An 11812-nucleotide genomic window follows, 5' to 3' on the forward strand; every position below is an offset into this window, starting at 1 on the left:
ATGAAGGTTCTGGTTTCTCCACATCCTCAGCATCGTTCTGTGAGTATGCAATGGTAGTTCATTGTGGACTGAATTTGCATTTCTCTCAAAATTAATAATGTAGAACACATTTTCATGTGCTTATTGGTCATTTGTGTATCTTCTTTGATCAAATGTGCATTACAAACTTTTTCCCATTGTCTTTTTTAATTGAGTTGCTTTGTCTTCTTATTATTTAGTTGTAAGAGTTTTTTGTGCATTCTGGACACAAGTCCTTTACTAGAAATATGATTTGAAATATTTTTTCTGGTCTATGGATTGTCTTTTCATTTTCTTTCTTTCTTTCTTTCTTTTTTTTTTTTGAGACAGAGTTTTGCTCTTGTTGCCCAGACTGGAGTGCAGTGGTGTGACCTCGGCTCATCATAACTTCTGCCTCCCAGGCCCAGGTGATTCTTGTGCCTCAGCCGCCTAAGTAACTGGGATTACAAACATGTGCCACCACACCTGGCTAATTTTTATATTTTTAGTAGAAACAGGGTTTCTCCATGTTGGTCAGGCTGCTCTTGAACTCCTGACCTCAGGTGATCCACCCGCCTCAGCTCCCAAAGCGTTGGGATTACAAGTGCGAGCCACCGCGTCTGGCCCTATTCATTTTCTGAAGTACCATCTGAAGCACAAAAGCTGTATAATTTTGATGAAGTCCACTTTCTCAATTTGTTCTTTCCTGTTTTGTGTATATCTAAGAGATTTTTGCCTAACCCAAGGTAACCAAGTGTCTTAGTTCATTTTGTGATGCTGTAACAGAATACCTAGGTATTTCATTTTATTTTACCTATTTTTTAACCCAAGCTAACTTAAATTGTCCAAAAGCCACACACAGCTGTCTAGAAACTGCTTCCGGAAGGGAAGCTGAGAGAGTCCGCTACGCACGGGGTCAAGAGGCCCAGGACGTGCTTTTGCCCCTTCTCACGGAACTCCGCATCCGGCTTGATGACATGCCTGACAATTTTGATGATGGTGCATCCTCACATGTTTAGGGTCTGGTGAACCCTCTGGTAAATCTGGGGGACAGTGGCATTGCAGATTTTGGCCATAATGGAGCAGGTGCCCTGGAGAACAAAGAGCCCTGCACCCAAGCACGGGAGGCAGAACTTGTCCTCATGTCATTGTCTATGATCTCTCCACGCTGGGCCACGTCATTAACGTTTTCCCCCTTCAATCCTCTTGTCTGCCACCTGCATTGCACCCAGATACGGAAAATGCAACTCCATTAGTCTGGCAACCTTCTCACTGTCATTTTCAGTGAATTTATTCAGAAGTCAGGTTCGCTGATGCCCTCTCAGGTTCCGAAAAAGGGAAGCCAGGATGGAACAGACATGCTCTTCATGTTCCTTGTCAGTGGTACCCACTTTCTTGATCTTCCTGGGGAATTTCATAAGAGGGGAAAGATGGTTCATAAGCCAAGAATGTCAACAATTTTTTCTTTTTTTTTTTGAGATGGAGTTTTGCTCTTGTTGCCCAGGCTGGAGTGCAATGGCATGATCTCGGCTCACCACAACCTCCACCTCCTGGGTTCAAGCCATTCTCCTGCCTCAGCCTCCCAAATAGCTGGGATTACAGGCCTGTACCACCACGCCCAGCTATTTTTTTCTATTTTTAGTAGAGATGGAGCTCCTCCATGCCGGTCAGGTTGGTCTCAAACCCCCAACCTCAGGTGATCTGCCCGCCTGGGCCTCCCAAAGTACTGGGATTACAGGTGTGAGCTACTGCGCCCGGCCAAAGGTCAACAAATTTATCACAGTTGTAGATGCCCTTGGGCGCAATCAGCACTTTCAGGGCACCGCTCCGTGAGATCTTCTTTTCCCTGAGCATGAGAGTCATCAACTGAAGACCCTCACCCTTCAGGAAGTGCTCACAACTGGAACTGAGCATTAGGTAGAAGCAGAGTGAATCAAACAGATTCTCCATCATCTCCTGTTTACTGTACCTGGATTGTGTCTTTTAAACACAGATAACGGCTGAATAAGTGCATCAATTCCATCCAGCTCCCCAAGCAATTTCCTGTTTTTATCGTTGTCCTGGAGAAATATGGTCAGCATTTCACTGTAATACAGCTGATTGGCATCAAAAGGCTTCTTTGCCTTCAGCCTCTTCAACAGCCACGGCAGAAAACCCTGCTTGGCACCTTTTGTACACATCTCCAGCTGGAACTCAGCCATGGTTTCCACAATAACAAGAGTGTTATGGACACCACTGGCCTCCTCCTTCACAGACTCATCCAGGCGCTCCACGTTGCACGCCAGCAGCGCTATCACCTGCTCCTCCACAAGAGCATTGATGAGTACTTCTGTTCCCTCTTTGCTCTCATAGCAGATATCTATATCTGTTAATTCCTGATTCAAATCAACCCCAGCTATGGACACATCTGTGTTATCATGTCCAAGCAACCCAAGAAGTGACTGCACAGCATTCAGCTCCAGCAGAAGGTGGTACAGGTCTGGCATGGTGGCCTCACATGCGTCTTCTGAATGATGTCATGCAAGTCCAGTTGGGATTTAGTGAACTTCTGTGGATTTTCTGGAAACTTAATCCACAATTCTTGATTTTTATATGCTCTCTATTCAAATGTGAGGATCATTTTCTTTTTCTTTTTCTTTTTTTCTTTTTTTTTTTATAAAAACAGGGTTTCACCATGTTGGTCAGGCTGGTCTTGAACTCCCGACCTCAGGTGACCTGCCCGCCTTGGACTCCAAAGTGCTTGGATTACAGGCGTGAGCCACCACACCTGGCTGTGAGGATCATTTTCTTCACTGAGCTTTCATCCAGTGGTTCCTCCTCTTTCTCTTCCTCCTTACCCTTTCTGTCAATAATCTGAAGCAGCCATTTTTTGTCATCTTCTGCTTCTTCCACCACAATTATTTCCCCCTGCTGATAGTAGCCATGTTTTTGAGTACCAGTTTGTTTCTGATGCATCTTCTGCTCCTCCTCTTCATCATCTTGGGGACGTTTTATGCCCTTGTTGGGCTGGTAGCTCAGAAGTTTGCCCATGTCCATGGTCCCTGGCACAGCCAACCTGGGTAATTTATAAAGAACAGAAATTTATTTCTTACAGTTTTAGAGGCTGGGAAGTCCAACAGCAAGGCACTAGAAGGTTTGGTGTCTGGCCAGGGCCCTGTCCCTGCTTCCAAGATAACACCTTGAATGTTGTATCCTCCAGAGGAGAGGAACACTGTTCTTCACGTGGCACAGAGCAGAAAAAAAGAGAGAACCCCCTCCAGAAAGCTCCATTTTAAAGACATTAAACTCACCCATGAGGGCAGAGCCCTCACAACCTGATCACCTCTTAAAGGTCCCATCTCCCAATTCCCATTACAATGGCAATTCAATTTCAACATGAGCTTTGGAGGGGGCAAACATTCAAACCATAGCATTCCACCCACTGCCCCCCCAAACTCACATTCTTCTCATATGCAAAACACATCCATTCCAGCCCAATAGCCCCCAAAATCTTAACCACTGTAGCACCAACACATAAGTCCAAAATCTAGAATCTCATCTAAATCATATATGGGTGAGACTCAAGGCATGATTTATTCTGAGGCAAATTCTCTCCAGCCATAAGCCTGTGAAATCAAGTTATCTGCTTCCAAAATACGGTGGTGGGACAGGCATAGGATAGACATTCCCAGTCCAAAAGGAAGAAACAGTCAAGAAGAAAGGGGTAACTGATCTCCAGTATGTTCAAAACCCAACAGGGTGAACAACATCAAATCTTACGGCTCCAGAACAATCTTCCTTGACTCCATGTCCCACCTTTTGGGCAACTGGAGTGGGCTATGTGCTTCTAAGATCTCAGGCAGCTCCTCCCCCATGGCTTTGCTGGGCTCAGCTCATGCAGCAGTTTTCATGCGTTGAAGACTTGTGCCTGCAGCTTTCCCAGGCTAGGACTGCATACTGGTGATTCTACATTTCTGGGGTCTCTGCATCAGCCCTGAGTCCACAGTTCCACTGGGCATTTTCCTAGTGATAGTGAGTGGAGGGAGCCAAATGTCTAGGCAGATAGGGGTGAGTAAACCCCAACTCCAAGCCAAAGACAGCTTAAAGCCTGAAAGCCAAACTACAAGTTAAATCCTCAGATGGGATTGATAACTTGTCTTCCATTTTCCTGTTTGGCACACTTTCCTCTGATTGATCCCCTCCTTTACCTATTTTACCTATACCTACCCTTTCCTAATAAGTTTCCTACAATCATGCTTACCTTTGAGTGGTGTCTTTGCTTTAACCTTTTTTGCATACTCACAAAACAATCAACATGCACTTCCCATTCTGAGTCCATAAAAAGCCCCAGGTCCAGCCACACAGAGGACTTTTCCTGCCTTCAAATAGGGGAACCTCAACCCCCTGACGTCCCCTCTCTGCTGAGAGTTTTCCTTTCACTTAATAAATTCTATTCTACTCACTTTCTGACGTTCGTATGCCTAATTCTTCCTGCTTGTGAGACAAGAACTCAGACTTAGCGAGCTAAGGAGCAGAAATACTGCAACACTAGTGGAACCTCTCTCTGGTAGCTCTGTCCCCATGACAAGTTTCTACCTGGTCCCCCAAGCTGTCCATGACATCCTTTGAAATCTAGGTGGAGGAAGCCATGGCCGCACATTTCTTGCATTCTGTGGGGCTGCAGAATTAGCACCATCTGGATGTAACCAAGGCTTAATGCTTGCATCTTTCAGAATAGCAGGTTGAATTGCACCTGGGCTTGCTTGAGCCACAGCTGGGACAGCCAAGGAGTGCTGCACTGGAATGCAGGAAGCAGATACTTGAGGTAGCAAAGGGCAGAAAATGCTGGGATCCCATAGACCTCTCTCTAGAAACCTCGCCCTCAAGGTCCCAGTGCTCTGATAATGTGATGGAAGGGGCAGCCTCAAAGATCACCATTAACTTTAGGTTAATTCTCCATTGTCTTGATGAATAGCAGGTCCTTTGGCCACACTTTTGATTTTCTCTCCTGAACAATACAAATAATAATACAAATTTGTACAAAAAATACAACAAAAAAGCTTTGTATTTCTTTTTTTTCTTTTTACAGAAATTGACCTTTATTTGCTGTACTAAAGCCTGTTTAACTTTTGATACAAAGTAACATTTTAGTACAGAAACTCCCAGTCCGTCAGCTCAGCACCTGTCTGTGCGCACTGTACCATCGAAGTCCCACTCTGCCTGCAACTCAGAAAACAGCCCTTGCCCCCAGAGGGTCTGCGAGTTAATACCTCGAGAATAGTCTCCAGCTTTTTATAGTTTGTCTGAGCTAGAAAACGTGTACCTGTAAAACAAAGGACAGCATTGAGGACTGAAACTTGTCTCTTTTTTGAACAATTGTGCAAAAAAAAAAAAACCCTTTTAAAAAACATGAGTTATGGCTAAACTACAATCTAGTGTCTAGAATTACAAAGAATAACATGAAATCAAAGATGTCTCACTAGTAAAATGAAATGTTAGGAACAGTATTAAAACATAGGTCCCACGCCAGCGACACTTACACAGAGCCCAGTACAGTATCTATTATTAATAGGACGCACAGCTTAAGGAGGAATCACATCAAATCTTCAGCCAGGCATATCCAGCAAAGCTTTGTATTTCTTTACTTGGCCAGGCTGGGGATTTTCCAAATCCTTATGTTCTGCTTCCTTTTAATTATAAATTCCATCTTTACGTCATTTCTCTCTTCTTGCATTTAACTATACGAAATTAGAAGAAGTCAGACAACACCCTGAATGCTTTGGTGGTTAAATATTTCTTCTGTCATATCCTAATTCATTGCTTTTAAGTTCTGCTTTCCACAAAACCCTCAGACATGGGTACAATTCAGCCAAGTTCTTTGCCATTTTAGGACAAGGAAGGACTTTACTGTGGTTTCTGATACACTGTTTCTCATTTCCATCTGAGATCTCACCAGAACTGCCTTTACCATCCATATTTCTACCAACATTCTGATCATGATTACCTGGTAAGTTTTTAGAAGTTTCAGACTCTCTCTACCACTCTCTTCTTCTGAGTCCTCACCAGAATCCCGCTAAAGACTTTATTCATGGCAATATAGACTTTTGCTAGGAGACTTCTCCAAGTTCTTCCAGTCTCTGCCCATCACCCAGTTTTAAAGTAGCTTCCAACTTTTTGGATATCTGTTATAGTAACAGCCCTACTTCTGAGAGCCAATAGGTTAGACACATGATAGATACATAGACAGATGGATAGATAATTATAATATCTATCTATAGATATTATAGATAGCCTACTTCTGAGAGCCAATAGGATAGATACATGACAGACAGACAGATAGATATATACATAGACAAGGGGATTTATTAGGAGAGTTAGCTCATGTGGTTATAGAGGTTTAAAAATCCCATGATAGGCTATCTGCAAGCTAAAGAACCAGAGAGGCTGGTAACATGGCTCAGTTCAAGTCTGAAGGCTGCAGAACCAGAGAAGCCAATGGTGTAACTCTCGGCCCAATGCCAAAGTCCTGAGAACCTAGGAGGTTGCTGGTGCAAGTCCCAAAATCCAAAGGCTGGAGAACCTGGAGTTCTGATGTCCAAGGGCAGGAGAAGAAGGGTGCCCCAGCTCCAGGACAGACAGAGAGAGAGAAAGAGACAGAGAGAGAGAGAACATGAATTCGCCTTTCCTCTGCCTTTTTGTTCTATCTGGGCCCCCAGCCAACTGGATGGTGCCCACCCACATTGATGGTGACTGTCCCCACTCAGTCCACTGACTCACATACCAGTCTCCTCTGGAAACACCCACATGGACATACCCAGAAATAATGCTTTACCAGTTATCTAGGTATCCCTTCACCTAGTCAAGTTGACACCTAAAATTAACCATCACACCAAAGTTTTCTCCTATGTTTTTCTCTGAAAGTTTTAGAACAAAAATTTAGATCTTTGACCCATTTCGAGTGAATTTTTGTGTATAATGTGAGGTAAGAGAGCGAATTCATCCTTTTGCATGTGGACATCCAATTGTCCCAGCAACCATCATTGAAAAGACTGTCCTTTCTCCATGGAATTGTCTTGGCACCTTTGTCAAAAATCCATGCGCCATAAATGGAAGGGTTTATTTCTGGACTCTTGATTCTGTACCAACATCTATCTTCATGACAACATCACACAGTCTTTTTAAACTTATTGTTAGAATAGTTTTTTAAAACATTTTAATTTATTATTTATTTATTTTTTTTGACGGAATTTCACTCTTGTTGCCCAGGCTAGAGTGCAATGGCACAATCCCGACTAACCGCAACCTCCGCCTCCCAGGTTCAAGCGATTCTCCTGCCTCAGCCTCCCAAGTAGCTGAGATTACAGGCAATGCGCCACCACATCCGGCTATTTTTTTTTATTTTCAGTAGAGACGGGGTTTCACCATGTTGGTCAGGCTGGTCTTGAACTCCTGACCTTGTGGTCCACCCATCTTAACCTCCCAAAGTACTGGGATTACAGGCATGAGCCACCGCGCCCCGCCTGTTTTACTATATTTTAAAAAGTTATTTTCTTTGTTGCTTCTCTAAGGATTACAATATGAATCTTTTTTTTTTCAGTGTCTACAATCAATTTTATTTTAATATAATCTAAACACATACCATTTAGAAAATACCAAGAAAAATTTATGTACAAGTGTTGATGCTATTGCATTTGGATAAAGCTGGCAAGTTCTTGCTACTAGCATAGCCCAGGAAACACCACCGAGGAAACCTAATATATTGGAATAGATGTTGTGGCGTTTGGCCCATAGTTTGATAGCTCTCAGAGTTAACCTGAAGTTGTCAATGTTTGGTACTAGATGTAAAATTTCATCGGTTACCCTGCAACCATTAAGACTTCTTATACATCTTATATCTAAATTTTTAAGCAGACTGTCATCTCGTAGGTCCAAATCTTCTGGAATTGTCTGCAGTGCTAATCTTGCAAACAAAATATCAATCTCTATCCCATCAAAACAGAGTTTAATAACTGGTACAAATGCCTCTTCAACAGCTCTTAAATCTTTTACTTCTTCCTGTAATTTCAACTTATCATAGAATGAGGTGAAAAAGTCACTTTGATCAACATGTCTTGGTGCAACACACAACGCATCAACATCAGCACCTTTTGTATGTACGCCTAACCTGTAAGATCCAAATGTAAAAATTTTTCCTCCAACATTTTCAATTACAGATTGTGGAAGATTCTTGCTTTCACTGATTTCTCGTATCCACTCTTTTACCAGGTTATTTAGTTTTCCCAAAATTAGAATCCTGCGCTGCAGTTCCTCTTCCTCTTCAAAAACCCCGAAGGGTTTCAGCGTCTCAATTAGTTTCTGTGTAAGTATGCAGTCAGTCTCCTTAGGGGCTGCTAAGCTGATAGGAGAAGTGATGCCATAGTGCTTCTGTGGCGGTTGTGTTTGTTGTGATCCCTGTGTTGTAACTGGAAACGGCATCGTCTCCTGCGCCGGCACCGCCCAGTCACTTCCCCCCGCCCCCCCGCAACCGCCGCCGCTGCCGCCCTGGGCATGATCCACTGAGGCGGGAGGGAGCGGGGGGCCTGCCTCAGCCCTGGGTGCAACCCCTCTCCCGCACCGCTCCCGCCGCTTTAAGCGCTTCTCCTCCTTCCCCTTCGTCCTAACATCTACAATATGAATCTTAACCTGTCACTCTATACTTCAGAGTAATTACTAACTACCTTTGGTAAAATACAAAAAATTTGTACTAATATATTTCCACTTCTCCCCCTACACACACTGTGGGGGAGAAATATATTATATTTTTATATGTCATAAGCATAAAAATCATTTTATAAGAATTATCTTACATAAGGTTGAGTGTGGTGGCTCACACCTGTAGTCCCAACAGTTTGGGAGGCTGAGGCGGGTGGATCACTTGAGGTCAGAAATTCAAGACCAATATGGCCAACATGGTGAAACCCCATTTCTACTAAAAATACACAAATTAGCTGGGTGTGGTGGTGCACACTTGTAGTCCCAGCTACTCAGGAGGCTGAGGTAGGAGAATTGCTTGAACCAGGCAGGCAGAGATTGAAGTGAGCTGAGATCGCATCACTCCAGCCTAGGCAACAGAGTAAGACTCTGTCTCAAAAAAGCAAGACTCCATCTCAAACCCCCCACCTCCCAAAAAACCCAATAAATTGTTTTATGCGATCTTACATCTTTTAGACACAGTAGGAGAAGAAATTAATATATTTATATAGCATCGTGTATTTACCTACAGATTTACCTTTTCTGGAGCTTTGTATATCTTCGAGTGAATCAGAGCTACCATCTAGTGTCATTTCCTGTCAGTGTGAAGGAGTTTATTATTTCTAGAAAACCACCTATGTCTGTGAGAAATAAGGTTACTTTGGGTTTACAAATACTGGATAACCAACCCAGAGACACAAGGCTAAAATGGGAAGGATACACATATTTTATTTGGATCCCATTAATTCCTGGCACATTCATATTTTGACGTGGTGTTTCTAAATATTTTGGAAAATGCAACCGTGAGGTGGCCAACAAGTCTTTGGATTATCCCTCTCCAACCTATGTGAGAGTAGGCTGCAGATTCCTTTTTTGGAAAAAAAAAAAAAAAAAAAAAAAGTATGTAAGAAAATCCTGCAGTAGAAAGCACTTTGCCACTTTGCTATGGACATCACCACCACCACCACTCAAGCCAAGAGAGGCTCCCCAAGACAACTCAGAATAAGGGAAGTTGAGAGACGGACATCTGCTTCCGCTCCAACTGCTGAGCTATAGAAACGTGTAGACCTACCCAATTCTGTCTCTGGGGTACAGTTTGAAGGAGTTTTTGGTAAAGCTTGACATGTCCTCAGCGTTTTAGATTGTAGATGACGATAGAGACTGATGACTGCTCCTACCTGGATAAACCTGTAGAGAGGAGACTGGTGTAGCAGCCCGACATGGCAGGGTAAGGAAAGCAAGTCCAGACAGCGGGTATGTTCAGGGTTTGTTGGGGTGAGGCTGTGTGGGTTTTTCCCAGAGGCCAAGAAGGCAGCCAGCTGGAAGGATCTTGAAGGGTCTCGACCCAAGTGGACAGGTGGTCAGGTGAGGAAACTGGTGCCAGGAGTAACTCCTGTTATAGAAACTGAGACAGTAAGTAACTGAGCTGAGGAGTATTTGCAAATTCAGTGTTCTTGGGCTCTTAGGGCCATCAGAACATCCCTATATTCTTTTTTGTGAGACAGAGTCTTGCTCTGTCGCCAGGCTGAAGTGCAGTGGTGCAATCTCGGCTCACTGCAACCTCTGCCTCCTGGGTTCAAGCTATTCTTCCACCTCAGCCTCCTGAGTAGCTGGGACCATAGGTGCGTGCCAACCACACGCGGCTAATTTTTGTATTTTTACTAGAGACGGGGTTTCACCATGTTGGCCAGGATGGTCTCGATCACTTGACCTTGTGACCCACCCACCTCAGCCTCCTAAAGTGCTGAGATTACAAGCATGAGCCACTGCTCCCGGCCTTTTTTTTTTTTTTTTTTTTTTTTTGAGACAGAGTTTCACTCTTGTCGTCCAGACTGGAGCGCAATGGTGCCATCTTGGCTCACTGCAAGCTCCGCTTCCCAGGTTCAAGCAATTCTCCTGCCTCTGCCTCCTGAGTAGCTGGGACTGCAGGTGCGCCCCACCACACTTGGCTAATTTTTGCATTTTTAGCAGAGAGAGGGGTTTCACCATGTTGGCTAGGCTGGTCTCGAACTCCTGAACTCAGGCGATCCTCCCGCCTCAGCCTCCCAAAGTGCTGGGATTACAGGTGTGAGCCACTGCGCCTGGCCAGAACATCCCTATATTCTTTCCACTATTTCTCTGCATTGCTGCTAAACTTGTACAGGACCTATAAAGGTCTTGCCGTGGTCAATGGTTTGGTGGCAACCATTTGCATTCTGGCGTTCCTGGGGATGCTTGTCACCTTGTTTTGTTCAGAATGTAATCTGGGAAATTTTTTCTTTGCTATCATAATGGTTCTTTTGCTATCATAATGGTTTTAAGATAGTATTAAGGGAGACAAAAAACTATACTACAGGCCAGGTGCTATGGCTCATGCCTATAATTCCAGCAATTTGGGAGGCCAGGGCAGGATGATTGCTTGAGCCCAGGAATTTGAGACCAGCCTGGGCAACACAGGGAGACCCCGTCTCTACAAAAAAAAAAAGTAAAAATTAGCTGGGTGTGGTAGTGCATGCCTATAGTCCCAGCTACTTGAGAGGCTGAAGTGGGAGGATCGTTTGAGCCAGGGAGGTCCACGCTGCAATAAGCCATGATCGTACCACTGCACTCCAGTCTGGGTGACAGAGCAAGCTCTTGTCTCAAAAAAAAAAAAAAAAAAAAACAAAACGAAAACCAAAAAAACTGCACTACCATTAATACCTTGCATTGGCCCATTAGTCCAGTACTGACTTGTTAAAGAAACCATGGCCGGGCGCGGTAGCTCAAGCCTGTAATCCCAGCACTTTGGGAGGCTGAGGCGGGTGGATCACAAGGTCAAGAGATCGAGACCATCCTGGTCAACATGGTGAAACCCTGTCTCTACTAAAGATACAAAAAATTAGCTGGCCATGGTGGCACGTGCCTGTAATCCCAACTACTCAGGAGGCTGAGGCAGGAGAATTGCCTGAACCCAGGAGGCGGAGGTTGCCGTGAGCCGAGATCGCGCCATTGCACTCCAGCCTAGGTAACGAGCGAAACTCCGTCTCAAAAAAAAAAAAAAAAAAAGAAAAAGAAAAAGAAAAGAAAAAAGAAAAGAAACCAGGCCAGTTATGTTGTAGAATGTCCCACATTCTGTATCATCTGACTT

The 11812-nt window shown here is 44.0% G+C and overlaps 2 pseudogenes; both read right to left on the minus strand.

Moving 5' to 3' along the window:
• Positions 1-863: 863 nt before the first annotated feature.
• LOC101043384 (beta-catenin-like protein 1 pseudogene) lies at positions 864-3033 on the minus strand (annotated as a pseudogene).
• A 4533-nt stretch (positions 3034-7566) lies between these two features.
• LOC120366571 (poly(A) polymerase alpha pseudogene) lies at positions 7567-8627 on the minus strand (annotated as a pseudogene).
• Between the last annotated feature and the right edge of the window lie 3185 nt (positions 8628-11812).

Source organism: Saimiri boliviensis, chromosome X (genome assembly GCF_048565385.1).
Source record: "Saimiri boliviensis isolate mSaiBol1 chromosome X, mSaiBol1.pri, whole genome shotgun sequence".
Lineage (NCBI taxonomy): Eukaryota > Metazoa > Chordata > Mammalia > Primates > Cebidae > Saimiri > Saimiri boliviensis.